This window comes from Balaenoptera physalus (genome assembly GCF_965194825.1).
Source record: "Balaenoptera physalus genome assembly, chromosome: 14".
Classification (NCBI taxonomy): Eukaryota; Metazoa; Chordata; class Mammalia; order Artiodactyla; family Balaenopteridae; genus Balaenoptera; species Balaenoptera physalus.
The window spans coordinates 38,005,816-38,032,532 of record NC_138893.1 but is presented as its reverse complement, the minus strand read 5'-3'; the positions used below and the strand labels follow the sequence as shown (position 1 = coordinate 38,032,532).

The 26,717-nt window shown below is 41.1% G+C and overlaps 2 long non-coding RNA genes across 2 annotated transcripts in view; both read right to left on the bottom strand.

The window, feature by feature from the left end:
* LOC309642220 overlaps positions 1 to 26,717 on the bottom strand; it is a 392,437-nt gene that overhangs the window by 207,572 nt on the left and 158,148 nt on the right. The window lies entirely within an intron of this gene.
* On the bottom strand, positions 6,921 to 11,229 carry LOC309642878. Its single transcript, XR_014253427.1, has 2 exons — positions 7,982 to 11,229; positions 6,921 to 7,662 (listed from the first exon to the last, which is right to left on the bottom strand). It is a non-coding gene; the product is annotated as an uncharacterized lncRNA (long non-coding RNA).

Here is a 26,717-nt window from a genome sequence, read left to right as displayed (position 1 = left end):
AACCACTGAGCATACTGCCCTTCCCCACCCTTAAAGATAAAACTCTGATGGAGAGGAAGGATGGTATAATAGGAGACTTGGAGTTTCTTTTAAAAAAATTACTCAGCTTGCATATTCCTAAAGAGTTGATTCATGTTAAGAAATAATTTCCCTTGTGCTCGCATGTGACATGTATTTTTAGGATATGCTGTGAGCAAGTGTATTTTTGTGTGATTGAGTGGGAGAGTGGGAAAAGTTTTGCAGAGCTGTTTAAGCCAGAATGCAGGGGGCACAGCAGACACTGTAAAATCTCTACCACCTAAGGTCTCGGAAAAATCAAGGAGAGACGTGTTCTCAATTTATTATTCTATGTACATCCCCAGATGAATGACTAGCTAAAGGTATTGTTAAAGCATTTTAAATGACCCACTTCCAGCAGTGAACAAAATCACTTACTGTGCCAAGCCAACTGGCGTTTCTGGGATTATAAAACCACAAAGTGGGGAAAACATTAAAACTGCTAAAGCAAAAATGATACACAATAGTGGAGAAGGATAAAAATTGAGCTCCATTGTCTGCATAGGCAGATGGCTGACCACTAGGTGGGCCTCGGTGTAATGTCCAGGGTAATTGGCTGCTGGGGTTTTTCTGGCAAGGGCGATTCAGACTTCAGCTTGGTGCACGGGTCCTGGCTCATTCTTTCCTACGTCTTGCTGCCTTCCTCCTCCCCACAACTAGATCTGATGGTTGATCCAAGCAGGCAATCGAAAACAGAAAGTGACCTTTACCTTAAAATGCTTTTCTGGAAATAACGACATGAAAAGTAATTAAGGACCGGATTTCCTACCCGTCATTCTCTTCTGCATGTACAATTATCTGCAGATATAAAATTGCCTGCTTTGATAATTACACCCTCCAATTGAGGGGCAAGTGGCTAATTATGCCCACATGTGGCCGATTGCACTCTCCATTAGCCAATTATGGGCACCATTATTTGTGCACATAAATAATTGTACTCATGGAAAATAGCGGCCCTCCTTTCAAATCCTCCTGCTTGGAAAGGCTGATGGAGTAATCGTCACACGGAAAATGTACTTGGTGGGTAGTGAAAGAGTATCAGATCCCAGGAAACGCCTAAGTGACCAGAGCTCGCCGATGTGCGCTGAAACAAATGGCGTTAAGAGTCAAAGAGCAGGAAGGACCCCAGGACGGAACAGGGCCAGCCTGTGAGTTAGGAAACCTGCTTCTGAGGTTGGCTGAGCTTCTCACATGTGGTGATCTTGGGCTAGTCATTAACATCCTTTAGTTCTTCTGATTCTGCACACACAATGAAGATGATAATAAAGCCCAATTCCCAGCACTACTGTAGGACCGATCAGACAATCCAAAAGGATTTGCAATCTATTTTTGTGTAAATACACTACATAAATGTGGGGCATTATCATGTCAAATAAGCTCATTTCCAATTGCTACAGAAAGGTAAGGGTCCTCCACAGTAAAGCAGGGTCACTGGTTTGGAGGGGGTGAGGTTTGATAAGGACAGGAAATGTTCCCTGGGCACTGATGTTTCTACTGATGAGATAACAGAAAGTGATACGTGGTCATACCAAATTCATGCGTTCATTTAACAGACACCTATAGAGCTCTTGCACTGTCCTGGGCATTTGAAAACATGATGTAAGCCTTGGTCCTGCCTTAGGAGGTCACTGGTACGTTGGCCTGTGTCAGCCTTTTAGTAAATGCTGCTCTGATTAGTAAATGAGGGGGACTTTCACCTCACATCTGGAAATCTGGCATGGATTTTCATGGTCTGATTGACAAGTAAACTCAATGCCAGTGAATCTTATTGGGTATGGTTACTTTTATTAACCTAAGAACTGTGGTTTTAATGCCAATGCTAACAAGTGGTAGATGTCACAGTGTTACTGGAAGGGGGACACCTTCCAGGGCCCTAAAGTGGGCTCTTTTCTAACACATGGAAATGAATTGTCTGAGGAGACACAGATACTGACAAAGGAAAAGACTTTATTGGGAAGGGGTGCCCGGGTGGAGAGCAGCAGGGTAAGGGAACCCAGGAGGAGTACTCTGCCATGTGGCTCACGGTCTAGGGTTTTATGGTGATGGGGTTAGTTTCTGGGTTGTCTCTGGACCATCATCTTGCTTGTGCCAATATCTGGTCCAATTCAAGGCCCTTCCTGGCAGCACGCGAAGCTCTCAGCCAAGATGGATTCCAGTGTGAGGGTTTCTGGCAGGTTGGCAGGACATATTATGGGCTGGCATCTCCCCCCTCCTTTTGGCCGCTCTCGAATTCTCCCAGTTAGTTTTCTGTGGCAGCACTGTACTCCTCATCAGGACCTTCTGTTGTGAGACAACTCATGCAAGTGGCTATTATCGTGCCTGGCCAAGGCAGGGGGTTTCGGTCAATGGTTCCCTAACAGCGGTGTCGGGGGGTGGGAGGGGAAGGCCAAGAGGCAAGACTGCAGCTTTGCCACTTGCCTGTGCCCCCGTCTCTCCTCTCACACACAGTGAAAGGAGGCATTCTACTTCATGGGGCTAAGGAAAGTGTTCATGGAAGCAGGAATGCTAAGCTAGCCTTGAAAGAAGAGGTGTTTGCTAAATGAATGGGACATGGAGGCTGTGGTCACATTATAGAAAGCCAAGGTATGAAATAGTCTCATCTAGGATTAAGAGTGTGGACTCTGAAACCAGACTGTGCCTGCATTTGAATCCTGGCTGTGTGATATTGGGCAAGTTCCTTAACCTCTCTGTGCTTTTGTCCACTCTTCTATAAAATGGGGCTTATAAAATACTTGTGTCATAAAGTTGTTATAAGGGTCAAATTAGTAAATATATAAATAGGAGTATTTAGAATGATGACTAGCACAGAGTAAGCACTGATTGCCTTTATTTTTATTACTTGACTAAAAATAGACCAAAAAGTCCATCCAGAAAACAATACCAGTGGTTCTCAAACTTTAGCAAATCTAACAATCACATGGATAACACCTCAAATAAAGCAAATTCCTGGGTTCCATCCTGAGAGATTCTCATCTGCTAGGTTGGACTAGAGCCCAGGAATCTTCACTCTAAACAAGCATCTCCCCACCCCCACCCCGTGTGATTCTGAGCACCACGCTTTGAGAAACAGAATTACACGGAAGCATCCCATTTCTTACCTGGCATATCTATAACGGGAGAGAAGGAGGTTCTAAGGCCTTTTGTCAAAGGTCTTCTTCTGTAATTTCTGCTCTTTTAGTTGGGCCTCTTCTGTGACAGGCAGTGAGAACGCTGAGATGCACCGGCAGTCTCCTCCGAGGCAGAGCTGTGTCTCACTGTCATGGTCAGATGTGGACCTTGTGTTGGCCACACTTAGCAGCTTCCTTCTCCAACTCTTCTGTATTTTCAGGAGACGATTTTTTTTTTAACACTAACGTTTTCATTATGAGATGAATCCCATTTCACTAATTCTGAAAATAAGAAAAATTCTAAACACTGCACTTAGAGGAACAAATTACCAAAGCTGAACGTTTTCAGCTCCAGGTGATTCACAGTAGTGGAGCTGGAGGGGGACTGCAGTCACAGTGCAAAAATATTGATCAGTTGTTGGATGCTCTGCATTTTCCAAAAAGAAGTGGTTCTGCCTTTGTGCTTCAATGCTTAAGGGAAGTAGTTCTCCAAAACGCTAGATTTCTAAGCCTAGCTTCCTTAAGTGGGAACACTCTAATGGTGGCAAAAATAAGGACTGCACCTAGGTTAAAAAGGGACTCAGTGCATGAAGGTTGTCACACACCTTTCTCCTTAGATGATGAGGATGGTGAGTGGATGGATGGCCTCAGGTATTTCATAATATCTCCCAGGGTCCAAATGATGAAGCAATTGCTGAAAAGATACTGTGCGTACTTGACACTTTTGGAAGCATTTTGCTGGCATTAAAAGAAACATTGATCAGTTATAATAAAAACTGTCGTACTTACATACTATCAAAAAATGAAATTTGCTTTCCCCAGATCTACATCCTAAATTTTCATGAAGCCAAGTTCCCCCAAATACCCAGTAACACGAGAAAGTGTGCTATGCTTTGTAATGTATTCACACAGATCCCTTAAGCTCTCAGGAATAACAGAGATAGTAAAGGTCATCGACTCCCCATCTAAGGGGTATCCCCTACATCAAATTCCTGAGGATGGCTTCTAGCCACTGCTGAGAGGCAGGTTTAGCAGCCAGCTGGGGATGACCGTGTCCTCAGCCTTATCCTAGTCAATTTTTATCCATGGTTTTCAAATGAGAACATTGGGGGCATAGTTATCTGAAAAGAGCTCCTCAGGCTGCTGGGGGGGATTGAATCTAATAAGATGATATGTGATATGGATAATTGTGAAACCAAACTCCAGACCCAAAAAAGCGAGCATCATACTCTTGAGAACAGCAGAGTTGAGCTTTGGTTGATGGGAACTTCTCTTCCTGCTAAAGCAGCCCACTCCATTTGGACAGCTGGAGGTGTTGGGAAGTTCTTCACAAAGCACTCACCTGGAAAGTTCTTCACAAGGCACTTATCTGCCATCCATTCCTTTTTTTAAATTTTGGCTGCGTCAGGTCTTCGTTGAGGTGCGTGGGCTTCTCATTGCGGTGGCGTCTTGTTGCGGAGCACGGGCTCTAGGTGCGCGGCTTCAGTAGTTGTCGCTAGCGGGCCCTAGAGCACAGGTTCAGTAGTTGTGGCGCACGGGCTTAGTTGTTCCGCGGCATTTGGGATCTTCCCGGGCCAGGGCTCGAACCCGTGTCCCCTGCATTGGCAGGTGGATTCTTAACCACTGCGCCACCAGGGAAGTCCCGTGCCATCCATTCTTGCCGTGGTCTGGAAGGCTTGCATGCCCTGCTCCTCTGCCTCTCCCTCCAAGTCTTAGTATGTGTTACCTTCATGTCTTACCTCCCTCCCCCTGGTCACTGCACGCCAGCCATACTGGGGCCTCTTCTCTGGTCCTTCACAGACCAAGCAGTTCCCTGCCTCCACTGCTGTCCCACCCCACTGCTGTCCCACCTCACTGCTGTCACACCTCCTCCCAAAGCTGCCTTCCCCTCATCCTGCCGGACTCAACTCAGATGTCTTCTCGCCCTGCCTCAAGTGACCCCCTTCCAGGCACTCTCCCTCTTTTTACCCTGTAAATCTCCTTCTAGCACCCACCATAACTTATATTTATTTTAACTTTTAAAGTATATTACTTGGTTATTTGTTTACTGACTCTCTGTCTTCCTTGTTCACCGTATGTCTTTGTAAGCCAGTAATTTAAAGTCAGTTAATATTTATCTGACACATTCCTGCAAATAATTGTATATAATTTTTGGTCCATCCTGAGTTGATACATTGATTTTAATTGTATTATGGTATGCAGAGAGCAAGAGTATTTGTTCACCTATTCTTACCTCTTGATGTATCTAAATGATTCAAAGTAGACATTTTGGGGGCCTGATATGTGTGATGACCGGGCAGTCTGATATTCCTAAATATCCAACTCTGTGGCACACACTATAGCCTGGGCACGTCAGGCGTGGGTCCTGTTCAGCCTGTGTGGTCTCGGAAGCTGTGACTCTGCAGGGTTGGCCATGTGCATCAGGACTTGCCTGGTCACCTTTACTGCCCGTTGCACAGTAGCCAGCTCAGTCAGTCCTGACTTGGTCAGTGGGCCGGAGCTGTCAGGAGCCCAAGGGGTGCGTAGCTGCTTCTGTGAACTCCTTTCACCAGGACTGCCAAGTAGCCATCAGACAGTGTTAGTGACTTTTGATTTAGGTTTGAACAGAGCCGCCCCCTGGGCCATTTACTGTGCTGCATCATCCTTTTTGGAAAATGCTCTTCAAGTAACTGCCCAGCAGACTGAGGAAATGAAATGCTCACAGAGGAGAAAAACACAGAACGTCTAACTTCTCATGACACGGTATTTCAATGTGGAACTGCATTGTGAAAAGATGCTTACATTCTCTATATGCAGGGCAGGGAACGCACTTATCCACTCCCTCCCCTCCCACCTGCCTGTCTCTGTCTCTCTGTCACACACACACTTACTTATTCACTGCCAACAGTGATAGAGTTGTTTCTCTACCTCTTGGAAAGAAACCTCATTCTGTTGAAAACTGTGCTGACTAACCTTGCTCTTAATCGAGGAAACAATGCTTTACACCCTTATCTTTGCACAGCTAAAAGGCCTGGTAGAAGCAGTCCTCTATATGATATAAAATAGAAAGATTGCTGCCAAGAATTGGCAAAGCTGCAGTCTTCTCTTCCCTACCCCCCACACTCATGGCTTCTGAAGCAGAGGGAATTTGGGCAAGGGTCACTCATGGGCAGGGCCACTGAAGAGAAGATGGGTGATGAAATGTGTGTGTAGGTCAGGCTGGCGGTGCTGACCATGAAATAAAGGATCTACCCCTCTAGTAACTTTATCACTTTGGTAACTGCTGTGAAATAACTTGGCAAAATTCACAAGGACCTATTGCATCTATTAGAGGAACTTCTTAAGGCCGAGGTATTTATTCCTGCATAGACACACGGAACGTACCTTGTGTATTGGTCAACATTCTTGCTCTGACAATGGTGAAGGGAAGGACTGAAGGACATGGCTATCCTCCCAGAATTATAATAGAAGGTTACATCTCCTGGGTGTTCACTGTGTGCCAACCGCCGTGCTAAGTGCTTTACTGTATAATCACATCTAGTCCTTGCAGTTATCAGAAGGGAGTGGGCATGGAGCAAAAAGCAATCAGGAGGTTCTAGAATAGCTACCCTCTTCGGACTCCTGCAAACATACAATAGGTATTCTCTTCTCCAAACCCCACCTATTGCTTCTATCTCTGAGGTATTCATTGTAGAATGGAGACTTAGAAAGTAATCATGTATCAGGGTGTTAGTCAAGACAGTGATCAATTGATCAAACGTGGTGCTCATTGAAGGCTGGGCTAAAAGTTCCAGCTTCTCCATTATCCCAGAGTGCAGATTGCCTGACTCAAGGAAAAGCCAGGTAAGTGGCTACTCTTCGTTACATAAATGTTGGGTAAGCAGGCTTCAAGAAAAGCGTAAAGAGATCTTTGTACTCAGAAAGCTGCCTCACTCTTTGGGTGAAGTGGGGCCAGGTAACAGTCGTCCAGGTAAAGGGGGCCCGTTACATCTGGTTCTGTGAAGTGGCAGACACTGACATGAGGTCCACACTTGGAGCCCATAAGCCCCTGACTCTGAACTGTAAGAGCTAACCACGAGCAGCTGTAACTTTCAGAACGAGTGCGCACATCGTTGGCTAAGGTGAGCCCTGGCAGAGAGGGCTGTCCTGCAGAGAACCTACATTTGTGCTTTCGTCTAGGCTAGAAAGGGCATGATCAGACTGGTAAAAAGACTAGTAAAGGGACTGTGACATCTTATAGAAGTGGTGTCCCAAAGAATCTCCATTTTCTTTTGGTGTTGGAAGAAGACTGACCCATCTTTGTGCTCAGCAAATCCCAACAATGCTTGGGAGAAGGAAGTTTATGAGGAATATATTGCATTCTCTGGGATGTTGGTGGTGGGAGAGAAAGGGTGAGTGCTGCTTCAGGATGTCATTCAGGAACCCAGGCGGACAGCAAACCTGCCATTTTTGACATTTGGTTTCAAGGTTACTCTGGTCATTGACGTCCCTACTGCAGCCCAGAAGAAAGAGAAGATGGCTTGGAGGAGCATATGTGGGAATTTTTTTTTTTTTTTTTTTTATTTATTTATTTATTTATTTATTTATGGCTGTGTTGGGTCTTCGTTTCTGTGCGAGGGCTTTCTCTAGTTGCGGCAAGCGGGGGCCACTCTTCATCGCGGTGCGCGGGCCTCTCACTATCGTGGCCTCTCCCGTTGCGGAGCACAGGCTCCAGACGCGCAGGCTCAGCAATTGTGGCTCACGGGCTTAGTCGCTCCGTGGCATGTGGGATCTTCCCAGACCAGGTCTCGAACCCGTGTCCCCTGCATTGGCAGGCAGACTCTCAACCACTGCGCCACCAGGGAAGCCCATATGTGGGAATTTTTATGGGCCAGACTTGAAATGCACATACACTGTTCTGATCATCCCTAGCTGGGAGGGAAGCTTGGAAACGTAGTCCACAGAAGACGGATTTTGTGGACAGCTAGTAGTTACTGCTACCTAAGATATGGGGATCTCAAGCAATTAATCAGAAAAATATAATGAAAAATGGTGATAGCTAACATTTATTCAAAACTTACTATATACAGTTGACCCTTGAACAACATGGGTTTGAACCGCGCAGGTCTACTTACAGGTGGATTTTCTTCAATAGTAAATACTACATTACTACACGATCCAAGGTTGGTTGAATCCAACCGATGTGAATTCCGATGTGAATTGGGGATCATGGACGTGCAGGAAACGCGGATACAGAAGAACTGGACCAATGGACCATAAATTATAGGCAAATTTTTGACGGTGAAGAGGGTCTGCGCCCCTAACCTCCACGTTGTTCAAGGGTCATCTGTAACAGGCATGGTTTAACTCATTTAATCCTGACAACAAACCTATAAGGTCAGTGTTGTCATGATCCCCATTTTATAGATGAGGAAACTGAAATGCAGAGAGGTTAGGAGAGAAAGGGCCATAGTTGTACTCTCAGTTTTTGAGCAGTTCCTACAATATCATCTGGAATCTGGGATGAGAAGTGCTCTAACAAGGTGTGAGCCAGAGGCTGAGGAGCACTAAGTTTGGCAGTCGGGGATGGATGGATGGATGGATTGATGGATGGATGGATGGATTGGGCTTAAAGTTTGATGGAGAAGCTGATGCTTGACTTTTGTGGGGCCTTGAAGAGTGAGAGGGACTTCACCACAGAAACTGGTGGGCAGCGGGGAGAGGGAGTGGAGGAGGCAAGGGGGCAGAGGAAACCATCCCACGACGGAGAGACTGAAGATACTAGAGCATGTTCAGGGGGTTAAAGGATACATTTTAAAGGTCAAATCATGACCTCATACAAATATAAAATGAACACATGCCAAAGATTTTATTTATTAATTTATTAATGAGGGAACCAGTAAGATGTTCCAACCAGTTCAAAGGAGAATTCAAAGAACTATGCATATATAGGCAACGAGGAATGCTGAAATGGATGCACAGCAGGTTTATCCATAGAGCGATAATCAATTATTTTCCACCAGACATGACTCTGTTGCATTTCTATGGACAGGGATAGTCTGCATCATTATCAGTTTTCTACAACTGACAGAGCTGCGGAATAGCTCGAAACCAGTGAAAGGCCGAGATAACACAGAAGGGTATGCTAGACAGGACACCCAGTATTTTTTTTCTCATTCCAAAGTCTTCCACAATTTTTCAGTTGCAGCAGTGATTTTGTGTGGCGGGAAGTAAGACTGGGAAAATAGTTAGGCCAAGTTTTAAGGAGAAAAAGCCACACAAAGTTTTGTGGACACTATCCTACAGGTCGGTGAGTCTCGAATTATTAATAGAGTGTATAAGAAACACCTGTTGAGCTTGTTATAAATTCAGATTCCCAGGCTCGACTCCCAAAGGGTCTGATACAGTACTTTTTAGGTGAAATGTGCAAGTCTGCAATTGTATAAAAAAGCAACCCAAACTGATTCTGATGCACTTTGAGAAACAAAGTGTTAGAGAGACATTGAAGGTTTTTAAGCAGGGTGGAAACCAGAGGACATCCAGGTTGGAGCAGAGGAAATGCTAAGATGTGGGAGAAGCTGGGTGGTCTTAAAAGACTGGAAAGCAATAGCAACAACAGTTAACATTTGAGCACTTACGATGGGCCAGGGAATGAGCTAGGCGTTAGACACGGTGGAAGCCTGAACTAGTTCAGTGTCAGTGGGGTGAAAGGAGGGGCTGAACTGAGAGAGACTGAATCCTGACAACTCAGCCTCCTCCGAAATTCACACTCAGCGCTGTACCTATGCATGTGCTTCCAGGCTCTTTCTGGGCCTCCAGGGACTGGCCCGAGGCCCTAACAAATGGGGAGCCTTGCCAACAGTGTAATGCCTGGGCTGTGGAACTCCCTGCATGTCGCTCATAAAAAGAATCCAAGTTCCTCAACTCATAAAGCCGCTTATCACTTGGAAGTGGTAAAGCACCCGCAATACAATGAACATCATTATTTTCAGTCATCCGTGATGTGAACATTCTGGGGAGATACAGTAAGTTCCTGCATCACCCTCAAGCAGGGCAAAATGAGTACTCACCAGGAATACATGGTATTTTCAAAGGATGGCAAAGGGAAGAATAGTGGAGGCTAGGCAAACACTTTAAATAGGTTTCCCCCAATCGTATATTGCAATTGAAGATAATTAAATTATAATTTTAATTAAGCACTCATGGAGCCCTTATTATTTGAAAATGAATTGCCTCCTAATTGTTCGTGTGCGAATCCGATACATTCTACTTAAGCTCTTTTAGTAAAGCATCAATTTTCAGAAGCTATACTAGGTTCTCCCAGGTCAGATTTGATAAGCCATAAAGAACAAATATCAACTCATATTTTTTCCATGATAATGGGAAACAAAGAGAAATGGGTAATTCAAACCAGTGGTTTAACTTTAGCCAGTAGCTTGACTCTCCACCTCTCCTGTCCTTCTTCCCTAAGCCATTGCCAAGTAACCACGCTGGCTGGCTCGAGTCTCACCTTTGTGTTCACAGTTTCCCAACCCTCCGGTGCAGAGTCTTGTCATCTGTTCAAGAATGGTTCTGTGAGTGGGCTCTCCTGAGATGGGATTTCCAAGGCCTGGGTTCTGATTCGCCCTTTACTGCTAAGTCTGTGAATGACCTTCAGCAAGACACCTGAGGTGTGTGCAGAACTGCAGGCTTGTCATCTCTAAGATGGCATTGATAATTCTCTACCTATCTTGAGCCCACACTGAGAAAAAGATTACATGACTGTATGTAGTTATTTGAGAGCCTCATGGAAAGATGTCTTATAAATATTGTAATTAATGTTATCCTTAAGTGTTGCTTCAGTGCAGATCTTCCAAGTATAAATATCAGCTGAGTAAGAAGTCAGTTTTCCCTGAAGCAAAAATGAAATTTGAAAATGCAAATTTGGGGAGCTCATCTTGCCTTATATGATTACAACTGTTCTGCAACACATACGTAATTTTTTTCTACATGGACTATTTCCTTTTTTAACATCTTTATTGGAGTATAATTGCTTTACAATGTTGTGTTTCTGCTGTATAACAAAGTGAATTGGCTATATGTATACATATATCCCCATATCCCCTCCCTCTTGCGCCTCCCTCCCACCCTCCCTATCCCACTCCTCTAAGTGGTCACAAAGCACAGAGCTGATCTCTCTGTGCTATGCGGCTGCTTCCCACTAGCTATCCTTTTTTTTTTTTTTTTTTTTAGAATCACTGGGAAAGAGGCACTTTTTTTTTTTTTTTTGAAAGTCTTTTACTTATTTATTTATGGCTGTGTTGGGTCTTCATTTCTGCGCGAGGGCTTTCTCTAGTTGTGGCAAGTGGGGGCCCCTCTTCATCGCGGTGCGCAGGCCTCTCACTATCGCGGCCTCTCTTGTTGCGTAGCACAGGCTCCAGACGCGCAGGCTCAGTAATTGTGGCTCACGGGCCTAGTTGCTCCACGGCATGTGGGATCTTCCCAGACCAGGGCTCGAACCCGTGTCCCCTGCATTGGCAGGCAGATTCTCAACCACTGCGCCACCAGGGAAGCCCACTAGCTATCTATTTGACATTTGGTAGTGTATATATGTCCATGCCACTCTCTCACTTCATCCCAGCTTACCCTTCCCCCACCCCGTGTCCTCAAGTCCATTCTCTACATCTGCATCTTTATTCCTGTCCTGCCCCTTGCAGGGCAAGGGGTCCATCAGAACCTTTCTTTTTTTTTTTTTCTTAGATTCCATATAAATGTGTTAGCATACGGTATTTGTTTTTCTCTTTCTGACTTACTTCACTCTGTATGACAGACTCTCGGTCCATCCACCTCACTACAAATAACTCAATTTCATTTCTTTTTATGGCTGAGTAATATTCCATTGTATATATGTACCACACCTTCTTTATCCATTCATGTGTCGATGGACGTTTAGGTTGCTTCCATGTCCTGGCTATTGTAAATAGTGCTACAATAAACATTGTGGTACATGTCTCTTTTTGAATTATGGTTTTCTCAGGGTATATGCCCAGTAGTGGGATTGCTGGGTCATATGGTAGTTCTATTTTTAGTTTTCTAAGGAACCTCCATACTGTTCTCCATAGTGGCTGTATCAATTTACATTCCCGCCAACAGTGCAAGGGGGTTCCCTTTTCTCTACACCCTCTCCAGCATTTATTGTTTATAGATTTTTTGATGATGGCCACGCTGACTGGTGTGAAGTGATACCTCATTGTGGTTTTGATTTGCATTTCTCTAATGATTAGTGATGTTGAGCATCCTTTCATGTGTTTGTTGGCAATCTGTATTCTACATGGACTATGGACAACAACATTTGACTTAAAATGTTTTATTTCCAGGAATGTTCAGAACCTTAATAATAAACCCCAGTGAGAGGTTTTTAAAATGTTTTTATCTAATGGTTTTCAGGACAATTAAATTTTCTATATAATATCAGTTCATACAAATGCTCAGAACCACCACGTTAGGTTGATTGATTAAATATATGTATATATTAATGAGAACATTAATTTATTATATGTAATAAACTTTTACAAATATATACACAATATCACCTTCTGTCTGGTCAGTTTAGAGGTCAGAATAAACTATTGCAATATACAGTGGACGTTATTGCAGTGGACAGAGTACAGAACTAGAAGTCAGGACACCTGGGTTCCCAGGAATTAATAGGCTGCATGGTACACTTAGGGCTATTCAAAGAGTGGTGCTCAGACAAGCATCAGAGTCCCCCCAGGGAGCTTGTTAGAAATACAAATTCTTGGGTCTGACCCTAAACCCAGTGAATCAGAATCTCTAGGTGTGAGCCCTGAAATCTGTATTTTCGCAGGCTCTCCTGTGCTTCTGATGTGCATTAGAGTTTCAGAAGCACTGTGTAGTTGATCCTGACTTAGACACACCAGGGACATGATCTTGAAAAAGTTACATAATCACACTGAGTTCAGTTTCCTCATATTTAAAATTGGCCCAAGTATATTTATTTCATAGGATTGTTTTGAGGGTTAGCCAAGATGTTAATGTTTAGTCTACAGTTGACATTCAATAAATGGTAGTTTCCTTGTTTCTCTGCTCTGCCATATCCTAGTTGGTTAACTGTGAGCAAGTAATTTAGCTGTTCTCAGTTTAGTTTCTTCATCTGTAAATGAGGGAAATAGCTGTTACACTCCATGCATGAAATGGTTATAAAAATCAGTTGAAATTATATGCATGACAGATCTTTGTACACTATAAAAAGAAGGGATTAATGAGACCAGGTTGATGATTTTTAAGCTCAAGTGGGTAGTAAGATTGACCCTGTTCTATGTCCACATAGATACTCTAAAAAATATGCACATTTGAAACAGAGGGGCCATCTGGGGAAGGTGATCTGCTCACCCAAACTAGTCCATAAAAGTTAGTCCTCCAGTGGTGTGCTGGAGCCAGCTTGTAGCAGCTCACGAGAGCCAATTGCTAAATTTTCAGGAATTTTGTAAACTGGCTGTTAAAAACAGTTACTATTTTAAATTAACATATAAATAAACTTACTATACTATTAAATAAAACAAATTAAAATAAAAACCAAGGCAGTAGTTACTCCATACTCTTCCCTTCATAACTATTTTACTATCTATGCCTCAAGATTATTTACATTTATTGTATACATATGGTGACAATACTTTATAATGAGGTACTCTCTTCCTAACTCCACAGAAACTGCCATTGGGCTAGTAGCTTGAAATTGGCCCTGGTGGAAATGTGAATATTTGCACCATGGAGACTGGTGCTTTTTTTTTTTTTTTTTCTGGAGTGCTGTCTGTTAAAATTTGCCAACACACCGTTAGTGATTCACTTGTAATGGAATACAAAGGATTTTCCCTATTACAAGTATACATGTATTAGTAAAAATTTAACCCAGTTTAGGAAAACGAAGTTCTAACCCTGACTCCAGGCCAGTAGTCACCTTTTCAGTCATTTCCAAGAAGGGACCACCCATTACGATCATTACCCCTGGTGATGGAGGTAGAAACACAGGAATGGAATTTGCTTTACATGAAATCTCAGTGTACACGGGTTGAAGTGCATAGGTTTTGCTATCATCTCTAAGAATAAAAAGAATAAACTTGTGAGTAGAGACTGGCACTTTATCAGAGGGAGAGTCATTCTAGCTCAGTGGTTGTTAACTAGGGGTGAATTTGTCTCCAGGGAACAGTTGGCAATGTTTGGAGACATTTTTGGTTGTCACTGGGGGTTGCTACTGGCATCTAGTGGGTAGAGACCAGGGATGCTGTTAAACATCCTACATGCACAGGACAGTCTCACACAACAAAGAATTATCCAGCCCAAAATGTCAATAGTTCTTAAGTTAAGAAACCCTATTCTAGCTTCCTTTTCCCTTTTATCACATTCTAGTCAATTGTTTCAGCGTTAGGATCCATCCAACAATCTCTTGCCCCAGCAGTTTCTGAAGGATTTTTAAAGGTCTGAATTATTTTAATATCACAAGAAAAGAATAAATTCACATGAAAGGATGGGTCATTTCGCTTAATGATGTTTTTGCCTTTCACACAGCAGGAGCTCAATAAGTATTTTTTTAATTAAATGGATGAATAAATTAAAACATTACTTTTATATGTATTTTAATAAATAACAGGAAGATGACTTCTTATATGTTTAACTTGTTCTTGTATTTGTCTTGAGTGGATCATTAAACGTAGGCTACATGCATTTCACTTTGAATGGATCCAATAATAATGCTCTTTAAAAAAGAAAGCCAAGTGGCTATTATTTGCTGAGAGTGTAACGCTAATAAAAGCCAGACGTGAATCCAACTCCCCAGATCTATTTAAAGAATTCAAAGAATGTCAGAAAAGCATGTGGCTTCAAGGTTAATTTGTAAGATTTACAGAAACTGGAAAAATCACTATGACTAAGAAGAAAGTATGATCTCTCTGCATGCCTTTAAATTAGAATGACAGCCAAAACCAGTTAATTATAAAAACAGCTAATTTAAAAGGTTTTTATATTTGCCTCCTGCCCTACCTAGCATTTAACCAATAAGCCTTAAAGAGAAATAATGAAGAAAGGGAAGCTCTGAACCAAATTTGCTTTATTGTGTACACTCAAAACATTGAGTTTTCCGTCTGCAAATTGGGTGCTTCCGTAGTTTAATAGTCACAAAGAAACGGGAATAGAGGCAGAGGTATAACTGCAGACTGGATTTAGTGATAGAGAATTACGACAGTCATGAGTGATTAGGGGGACTAGAAAAAGAAGTTAAAAGAAGCACCAGATAAAGGATCCTCGTCATTGTCATAACATAAAATCACGGACCCTTAGAAAAACAACTGATATGATTAGACATTTTAAAAACCCAATTTCTTTAGTTTTCAGCTGGGAAAACGGATGCCCAGAGAGGCTAAATAACTGGTCTAAGGACACAAAGCACAGATCACCCTACAATGCAAACCCCTTAACATAAACATGCAAGGCCTTTGATCTTCCCAGTCAGAATTAACTCATACTTGACAGGGTCTCATTTCTGCCTCGGTTTACCACAGTTGCCAGTCTGACTAATTTTGGAGTTGTTTAAATATCTATCCCCTCTACTATACCATACTCTTCTCATTCATTTTCATTTTCCAATGCCTTGGCCTCAATAAATATTGGTTAAACCAAACTGAGTTGAGCCCAGGTTTCTTTTTTTTTTTTTTTTTTTTTTTTTTTACCTGTTACAAACTGAAGTTGTTTTATTAATTTTAAAATGAGAATTTTATTTAAAATACCATAAATAATTAGACACGGCAAGAGGCTAATGAAAAATTGGCTGAGAAAACGGGATTGGAACTGAAGAGCTCTGTAACTTAATGCCTGTGTTGGAAGGAGTCAGGTGCTCAGTCCTACAGAACACTAGGAGCCCAGGTTTCTTGATCACAGATCATAGTCTGGTGCACTGGGAACTAGGATCACATGTGATTTGTCCTTAAGCTTCTTTTTTTCTTTTTGCTTTTTTTTTGCTCACATACTTTTTCCATGTATAGACGTTCTACAATTGTTATTAAAATCTGATACGATGCTACATTTAAACTCCCGTGGTTAGATTTCTTAAATGTATCATAGTGATCTCTATACATCAAGTTGTTTTAAATTTTAAAATGTAGCTGGGTGAGGCTTGGGGATGTGTAAGATACCGAAACATATTTTTGTTAATTTTTATTTTCCTTTTCTTCTTTTTAGATAACTTTTTATCTTATTATAAAAATAATTCCTGTTCATTGTGGAAACCTTAAAAATAGTAGATAAATAAAGGAATAAAATAAACATTACCCATAATTGTACCATACATTCTGATTTTTTTTAAGCCCTAAGTAAATGCTAGGAATACAGTGTAGCATTGAAGGTTGAAGTTTGGAGAAGCATATTTGACTTAAGAAATTATCTAGGCTAGTCATTTTCTTGCTGGGGTTATTTTGCAGATGATGTAACTGAGAGGGTAAGTGACTTGCCAACCTCACACAGCTAGTAAGGGACAGGGGAGAATACTGGAACACAGATTTCTAGTCTCCAAGAAATAGTCAAGAGTGAAGTGCTAAAAAGCTAACAATATCCCTCTGGATGGACATTTATTCTGTTAACTACAATAAGCCACATGGTAAGTCCTAAGGGGCATTTTATTCTTCTAATATGTCTCTACTGTATGTAGAATCTGATAATACCACTTTTAGAATTCATCTCTTTAAGAATAAAATGAACCGAAGAACTAAAAAGAAGGTTGGAATAATCCGTTAATTATATCCGTTAAGCTTCAGTTACAGCTAATAAGGAATATCACATGACCACAGTGTGTGTACTTGTTCTGAACAATAAAGAACAGGAGGAAAGATAAGAGGACTGAAATGTCCTTCAGCACTATATAGGTAGTGGTGATGAAAGTCATTAAAAGAAAAATTGATTGAGGTATTTTTAGTAAACAAAAGAATTCACTGCTTACCCATCAGGAAGTGTATTGTTAATATAGCGCTGTTCAGCCTACTGGAAGAAAATGTTTCTTTATGCTTCTCCCTTTAGCCTAATTCTTATCCTGTCACTTTTCAGAAGAAAAAAAAAAAAAAGATTGAAAACCATGGCCCTATTTTGTTTGCTTCAAAAGAAACAGTCTGTTGCATTGTGCTTGGAACAGTTTACTCTTGGCCTTGATGTAAGTGCGAAAGGAAGACCATGTAATTGACTAGGCTGTCTCTGGGGAGGCAGCAAATATAGTGTTAAGAATATGAACAGGCATGAAAACAATGGCTGTTTGATAAAAGTAAATAATTTCTGCAGCTAACATGTTCTCGACATACTTTCTTTGATACTGGACTTGCTTAATAGGACAATAGCAGAAGCAAACATAGCTTGTAGGCATCGCCTTTCTGATATTTTGCTTTTGCATTATTGAATTTATAATCACTCACATTTATATTACCTTTGGGTTACACGGAGGATCTGTAACTTTTAGAAAAATCTGGAGCATCCAATCCCTGACATACATCTGCAGCCTCTGAAGTCTTAGGACTGAACTAGAACATTCTTGTGAACATCAATATCAGATATCAAAATGGAAGTTTTGTCTAAGACTGAACACAGTAAAAATACCAGATTCCAAAATGAACGCCAGACCACCATACAGAATTTTTTTTTTTTAAAGTGTGTTGGGGGTGGGGAGAGATGGCAGAAAATCAGTTTTACAGCTCCTAACTATTTCACCCTTGATAAGAGGATGCAAGGGTGGAAGTTGGAAATCAGGAAGTGAACATTTTTGGAGAGAGGTGTTGGTTTGCTGTGAATGAGTCCCACCCCCTCTCCCCTCATGGCGCTAGGATAGAGGAGGCCTGTCCTTCCCTTCCAGCACGGTTGGACAGGGCCCTCGACAGGGCCTCTTCAAGAACCTACTCTGGGGAAACTGTGGCTTAGGGAACAAAGTGCTCTGGTTTCTGACTCTTAGCAAAAGCGGGGGAGACCGATTGGACAGTTGCTTTGATGGTAGAGTCAAGATCGCCCCCACTGGGGGGCGTCTGAAATGTTGTCTTGGGTCTTGTCCAAGAGATGGCCCTGGAGGAACCAGCACACAGCAGCAGAGAGAAGCTTGAGGTACCTTCAGTGCTGAAGGAAGAGTAAGCCGCCCATGAGGACCTGAATTCATTCACCCTGTGGAGAGAGTGACATGGGAAAGACCCCTGGTAATGGGGAGTGGGGATACCTCTAACAATTACAACCCCTCACCACACACACACACACACACACACACACACACACACACACACACACACACACACATACCCACACAGCCAGTTAACCAGTCAGTTGTAAACTCAGGCCAAGCCTTGAAAAACTCAGATACTAAATCACCACCAGGATACCTGGCAAGTAAGAACTTTGCTGTTCCCTTATCTCTTTCTCCTTTGTTTTCTCTAATTGGTAGGGTTAGCAAGAAGGGGAGAGGAGGAGGAGAAACCCTGGGTGGGAAACAAAGGCCAGAAGCTTTCCTCCTTCCTCAACTGCAGGATTCTCCCTTGCCACAGGTTTGGGCTGGGGGAGGGATAGAAATGTTACTTTTTTTTAAAATATATTATTTTACCCCCTTTTTTTTTTTAATGATATATTTTAATTATTTATTTATTTATTTATGGCTGTGTTGGGTCTTCGTTTCTGTGCGAGGGCTTTCTCTAGTTGCGGCAAGTGGGGGCCACTCTTCATCGCTGTGCGCAGGCCTCTCACTATTGCGGCCTCTCTTGTTGCGGAGCACAGGCTCCAGACGCGCAGGCTCAGCAATTGTGGCTCATGGGCCCAGTAGCTCCGCGGCATGTGGGATCTTCCCAGACCAGGGCTCAAACCCGTGTCCCCTGCATTGGCAGGCAGATTCTCAACCACTGCGCCACCAGGGAAGCCCCAGAAATGTTACTTTTAAAGTGAAAAACTTAATGTTATCATTTAATTTAAAAGCATTTTATAGCTTGACTATGGTGGGGTTGGATATTTTAATTATTAAACCAAGACCATGTTTTGAAGCTTGTAGTGATAAAAGAGCATCCAGAAAAGTCGGGGTCCTGACTGAGTGTTCATGAAGGGGCAGGGGAAGAATGAGGTCCTAGAGCAGATTAAAAGGGCAGTGAGAGCCTCTGTAAACTCCATGAATGTAATGGTTACACATGCAGACTTGTGGACCATAGAAATAAACATTTTCTATCTTTCCCATTCCTTTTTAGAGAAGAAAGCTCAACTAGCATAAACGTCCAATTCAAAACCCAATGGGTATATTTGCATATTTAAGTCTAAGACATACCATGTAAGCACTGAATTATGACATTCATTATTTCAAATGACAAGCTGTGGGGGGTTTTTCCCTTCTAATTTAACAAATTAATTTTCCTTGGAAACTTTAGTTCGGATTTTAAGGTTTTAAGCTTTCATCATGAAAAGAAGACAGCACTGAAGATTAAAGTGTGTGATTCTTCTCAAGATGTTCTCAACCGACACTGCAGAAATACAAAGGATCATGAGAGGTTACTACAAGCAACTATATGCCAATAAAATGGACAACCTGGAAGAAATGGACAAATTCTTAGAAATGCACAACCTTCTAAGACTGAACCAGGAAGAAATAGAAAATATGAACAGACCAATTACAAGCACTGAAATTGAAACTGTGATTAAAAATCTTCCAACAAACAAAAGCCCAGGACCAGATGGCTTCACAGGCGAATTCTATGAAACATTTAGAGAAGAGCTAACATCTATCCTTCTCAAACTCTTCCAAAATATAGCAGAAGGAGGAACACTCCCAAACTCATTCTACGAGGCCACCATCACCCTGATACCAAAACCAGACAAAGATGTCACAAAGAAAGAAAACTACAGGCCAATATCACTGATGAACATAGATACAAAAATCCTCAACAAAACACTAGCAAACAGAATCCAACAGCACATTAAAAGGATCATACACCGTGATCAAGTGGGGTTTATCCCAGGAATGCAAGGATTCTTCAATATACGCAAATCAATCAATGTGATACACTATATTAACAAATTGAAGGAGAAAAACCATATGATCATCTCAATAGATGCAGAGAAAGCTTTTGACAAAATTCAACACCCATTTATGATAAAAGCACTGCAGAAAGTGGGCATAGAGGGAACTTACCTCAACATAATAAAGGCCATATATGACAAACCCACAGCCAACATCATTCTCAATGGTGAAAAACTGAAACCATTTCCTCTAAGATCAGGAACAAGACAAGGTTGTCCACTCTCACCACTATTATTCAACATAGTTTTGGAAGTTTTAGCCACAGCAATCAGAGAAGAAAAAGAAATAAAAGGAATCCAAATCGGAAAAGAAGAAGTAAAGCTGTCACTGTTTGCAGATGACATGATACTATACATAGAGAATCCTAATGATGCTACCAGAAAACTACTAGAGCTAATCAGTGAATTTGGTAAAGTAACAGAATACAAAATTAATGCACAGAAATCTCTTGCATTCCTATACACTAATGATGAAAAATCTGAAAGTGAAATTAAGAAAACACGCCCATTTACCATTGCAACAAAAAGAATAAAATATCTAGGAATAAACCTACCTATGGAGACAAAAGACCTGTATGCAGAAAATTATAAGACACTGATGAAAGAAATTAAAGATGATACAAATAGATGGAGAGGTATACCATGTTCTTGGATTGGAAGAATCAACATTGTGAAAATGACTCTACTACCCAAAGCAATCTACAGATTCAATGCAATCCCTATCAAACTACCACTGGCATTTTTCACAGAACTAGAACAAAAAGTTTCACAATGTGTATGGAAACACAAAAGACCCCGAATAGCCAAAGCAATCTTGAGGAAGAAAAACGGAGCTGGGGGAATCAGGCTCCCAGGCTTCAGACTATACTACAAAGCTACAGTAATCAAGACAATATGGTACTCGCACAAAAACAGAAATATAGATCAATGGAACAGGATAGAAAGCCCAGAGAGAAACCCACGCACGTATGGTCACCTTACCTTTGATAAAGGAGGCAAGAATATAAAATGGAGAAAAGACAGCCTCTTCAATAAGTGGTGCTGGGAAAACTGGACAGCTACATGTAAAAGAATGAAATTAGAACACTCCCTAACACCATATACAAAAATAAACTCAAAATGGACTAAAGACTAAATGTAAGACCAGACACTATTAAACTCTTAGAGGAAAACATAGGCAGAACACTCCATGAAATAAATCACAACAAGATCCTTTTTGACCCACCTCCTAGAGAAATGGAAATAAAAACAAAAATAAACAAATGGGATCTAATGAAACTTAAAGCTTTTGCACAACAAAGGAAACCATAAACAAGATGAAAAGGCAACCCTCAGAATGACAGAAAATATCTGTAAATGAAGCAACTGACAAAGGATTAATCTCCAAAATTTACAAGCAGCTCATGCAGCTCAATATCAAAAAGACAAACAACCCAATCCAAAAATGGGCAGAAGACCTAAATAGACATTTCTCCAAAGAAGATATACAGATTGCCAACAAACACATGAAAGAATGCTCAACATCATTAATCATTAGAGAAATGCAAATCAAAACTACAATGAGATATCATCTCACACTGGTCAGAATGGCCATCATCAAAAAATCTAGAAACAATAAATGCTGGAGAGGGTGTGGAGAAAAGGGAACCCCCTTGCACTGTTGATGGGAATGTAAATTGAAACAGCCACTATGGAGAACAGTATGGAGTTTCCTTAAAAAACTAAAAATAGAACTACCATACAACCCAGCAATCCCACTACTGCATATACCCTGAGAAAAGCATAATTCAAAAAGAGACATGTACCACAATGTTTATTGTAGCTCTATTTACAATAGCCAGGACATGGAGGCAACCTAAGTGTCCATCAACAGATGAATGGATAAAGAAGATGTGGCACATATATACAATGGAATATTACTCAGCCATAAAAAGAAACGAAATTGAGTTATTTGTAGTGAGGTGGATGGACTTAGAGTCTGTCCTACAGAGTGAAGTAAGTCAGAAAGAGAAAAACAAATACCATATGCTAACACATATATATGGAATCTAAAAAAAAAAAAAAAATGAAGAACCTAGGGGCAAGATGGGAATAAAGACACAGACCTACTAGAGAATGGACTTGAGGATATGGGGGGGGAAAGGGTAAGCTGGGACAAAGTGAGAGAGTGGTATGGACATATATACACTACCAAATGTAAAATAGATAGCTAGTGGGAAGCAGCTGCATAGCCCAGGGAGATCAGCTCGGTGCTTTGTGACCACCTAGAGGGGTGGGATAGGGAGGGTGGGAGGGAGGGAGACACAAGAGGGAGGAGATATGGGCATATATGTATATGTATAACTGATTCACTTTGTTATAAAACAGAAACTAGCACACCATTGTAAAGCAATTATACTCCAATAAAGATGTTTAAAAAAAGAAAAATCAAACCTGAAAAAAAAAAAAAGATGTTCTCCAACCCTGCAAAGGATTCTGTGCACATTCGAGCTTCTTTCCTCTCTCTCATCACCTATGTTTCTCGATATTCTCTTTATATTCTGTAGGATTGTTTTTAAAAGAAAAAAATCTTCTGTGGTTGAAGGACATGTCAAAGAATAGAGGATACAGTTCTTTTTTTTCTATAAATTTATTTTATTTATTTATTTTTGGCTGCGTTGGGTCTTTGTTGCTGTGCGTGGGCTTTCTCTAGTTGCCAGGAGCAAGGGCTACTCTTCGTTGCAGTGCACGGGCTTCTCATTGTGGTGGCTTCTCTTGTTGCAGAGCATGGGCTCGAGGTGCACAGGCTTCAGTAGTTATGGCACGCAGGCTCAGTAGTTGTGGCTCGGTGGCTCTAGAGGGCAGGCTCAGTAGTTGTGGTACACAGGCTTAGTTGCTCCACGCCATGTGGGATCTTCGCAGACCAGGGCTCGAACCAGTGTCCCCTGCATTGGCAGGCGGATTCTTAACCACTGTACCATCAGGGAAGTCCTGAGGATACAGTTCTAGATCAAAAGAAGTTTCATGGTATGACTTTAGAAGCTCGTTTGACTTATGGCACATCTTTCCTCATGGAAGCATTAAATAGCTCTGTACAATAAGGCTGGCACTCTTTCTGTAAAATACAGGTATTTTTCCTCCTGTTCTAAAAGAATGTGTATTTCAAAATGTGCATATCAGCAGTTAGAAAGCCATATATATATATACATATATGTATATAAAACTTCTTTTTCAATGTACTGAAAAACCTGTACCTAATCATGAATATATTTTTCTTCACAGATTGTTTTTTTCCCTTCCAGAAACTCAGATGTTTCTTGGCATGACGCTGGGACCAATGTCCTTTTTTTTTTTTTTTTTTTTTTTTAACCTAGAGATGAAAGAGGAGTGCCATATCCCCAACCAGGCATATGAAATTCTGAAGCCCCCTATTTTTTACTTTGTTTTGCAAAAAGGCCCTTCTCTTTGGGAAAGGTAATTTGTTATTCACAGTTTCCTTGTCTTCATATTATTAAGGGAAAAATTGTAGATATTTTAAAGAAAGCTCTAGGCAATGTTTTCATTCCTGAATCTTTGGGGAGTTATAAAAACAAACAGATTACTGAATCTACAAGAGAAACAATCGTGAAGTCATTACATTTAAGCATAAGCAAAATTTCCTCTTGGATTATTAAGTTATAGAAGAATAGAAAGATTGCATTTTGAGATTCAGATAAAGCTAGGTAACGTATGTCAAACAAGTAAATTTTTACATTTCAGGGGTATTAGCAGCAGTCGAGTTTAATAGACTTATGACATTCTAAATTTAAAGCTTCCTTTACTGTGCTAATAGACGTCTGCCCTTAAGAAGAAAATAAATAGAATGAATGAACAATTTAAAACTATAATGTGTCTTTTTTTCATTCTCTTTATTTACATAAAAATTTTAAAACATCACAAAAAGTTTGAAAGAAGGAGGGAGCAAAAGATAAGCCACTTTCTCTCTCCCCAATTATCTCCTTCAAATCTATGCCTTTTCCTCAGGCCACAGCCTCTACTTAGTGTGCAGCCCATGTCCCACAAGACGGATGTCTGGGCAACTCAGTCCTGATCAGACCAAAGCCACTGACCCTCCCATTTCCTCTCCTCCAACACATTCTCAACAGTTGACTTTTGGCTTTTTTTCAGTTCAAGTCCTAGGACCTGATTGGCTTATTGATGGTTAATGCTCCTCCTTCCCTCTGGTTGGTCTAGCCCTCTGCCTCTACCCTCTTCTGGTAACTAGGGACCACTCCTTCAGAACCATCGCTAAGCCCTAGACCTCCCTCTGGCTTGAGTCCATGAGGCAGGCATCCCTTTTGGGTGGGCCTAAGTCAGACAGAAACACACACATTCACAAGGATCTGTAGTGAATTTCCTTCTAGTCTTTTTCCAGTATCTTTCTTCCTTCATAGTTACAATAGTACACCCACACACATATCTGAATATCCTGTCTTTTTCTTTAAAGTTACATTATAAACATTTAATATCATCTATATAATGTCATTTTTAAGGTAAGAAATTACTCTCCAAATGATACATAATAATTTATTGGGTCATTCTGCCACAGTAGAGAACATCTGTTGTTCTTTCTTCTCCGCATCTCTCTTTTCTTTCGGGAAATGCCTCTCCCCCTTTGCATGTGATCTGAATAAGATGGTTGATCACAGTGTTTTCACTCCTCATTTTGCCTATAATCCTCTTGAGAGGATTATAGCAATTTACATTTTATAAGCAGGTAAGCAGATGACGCAAGCTGGGCCAGGCCAGTTAGATATGATCTGCAGATAGTCTTGAGCAAGGCATTACCCCACTCATAGTTTGGCTGATGAGCAGCAGGTGACTGAAGTTGGGTCATTCTAACAGCAGTATCCCTAAGAAATACTGTCCATTATACTGAGAATCCTGGAGTTACCCTGGTTCCCATCCTTCCTGATGCCATTGATTTGAGGAACTACCCAAACTTTCCAATATATTTTTTTGTTGAAGATTGTTAGAGTTGTTTTCTGTTCTGTGCAACCAAGGAATTCCAAATGGTAAACTTGTTGCTAGGCATCTTTAGTTATTTTTACTATTTTGAATACTTCTGTGATAAACATCTTTGTGTGTATGCTCATATGTATGTATAATGGCTTTTTATACATTTTAAATAATTTCCCAGAGGTGGAATTACTCAAAAGATATGAATATTTTTCTGATTCTTAATATAAATTACTCAAAGGTTTCTTAAGAAGATTATAACAATTTATATTTTATAATATATGTTACAGAAAGTACTATCGAAAAATACTACAAAAATTTGCTTCTCTGTTCAGAGCACCTTATAATAGATACTATGTTGAAAGTACTTGATGTAGGAATATAGAGTGCTTTCAGTTTAACTTTTAAACCATTTAATTGGGTTGTTTATGAGATCTTACACCATTTTGGCCAAACAGGCATTTATAGGTTGATCTATACCAAACATAGGATAATAAACAGATTGCTTGTTCAACAAACTTAAATCTGTAATAAAAAAGCTGACACTTACTGAATATTTGATGTACACTTTGCAAATGGCTTTGCATCATTCCATGAACTTCTCAAAATGACCCTGCTATTATCCCTAACTTATAGGTAAGGGAAGGAAGACTTAGAGAACTTGATTAACTTTCCCACAGGTTGTACTGGGGCCAGAACCCAAATCCATGTGGCTTTTAACCCTACTATAAAACTGCATCTCAACCATCTCTTCCTGTAGAACCTGGGGTCAGAAAGTCAGGTTGGACTCCTGACTCCACCACATAGTTATTGGATAGCCTTGGGGAATTCACTCCACTTCTTTGAATCTTGGTTTTCTAATCTATAAAACTAAAACAATAATACCTACTCTACCTACCTCATAGGACTTTGTGAAACACATAGAGATAATGTGGGAAAGTGCTCTACAAATGTAAAGTATTAGCATGATTACTTAGGGTAGTGAACACCATGGAGAAATATCTCTGACCTCTGTGAGAGGTCATAAAGAATACTGGGGCCTTGGGATACCCACTCCTCTTTTTCCGCCTTGAGTTTTGAAGCAGTTGAGATACATACACAAGTCCAATAGATGAGAATGAGCTATCACTGGACTGGGATGGGGTTTAAGTGTGTGGCCACGACGGGCTTCCTAATACTTCATGACTGAATAAGGAGACAGATCACTGACCTGCCACTGGCAGATCTGGACACTTTGTGTCTCTCCCACAGGGCAACCTCTTACTGCATGGCAATGGAGGAGAAAATTGGCTGAGGACAGCCTACTCCAAAAAGCAGAGCATGAACGGCACTGAGCCACAGCTGGTCAGGTCCTCCTTCCTGAGTAAACAATCACATCATTCATTCTGGACAAAGCCAGTGAGGTGGTGCAGAGGCAGAGAGAGCAAGAGTTCCTCCCAAGTTTTACCCACCCGGGAATCTTTATGGGGATATGGAAATATGAGGTTTGGGAGAAGACAGTTTCCCTCTTAACAGTGAAGAATCACCATCCTTATTAGTAACAGGAAAACAAGG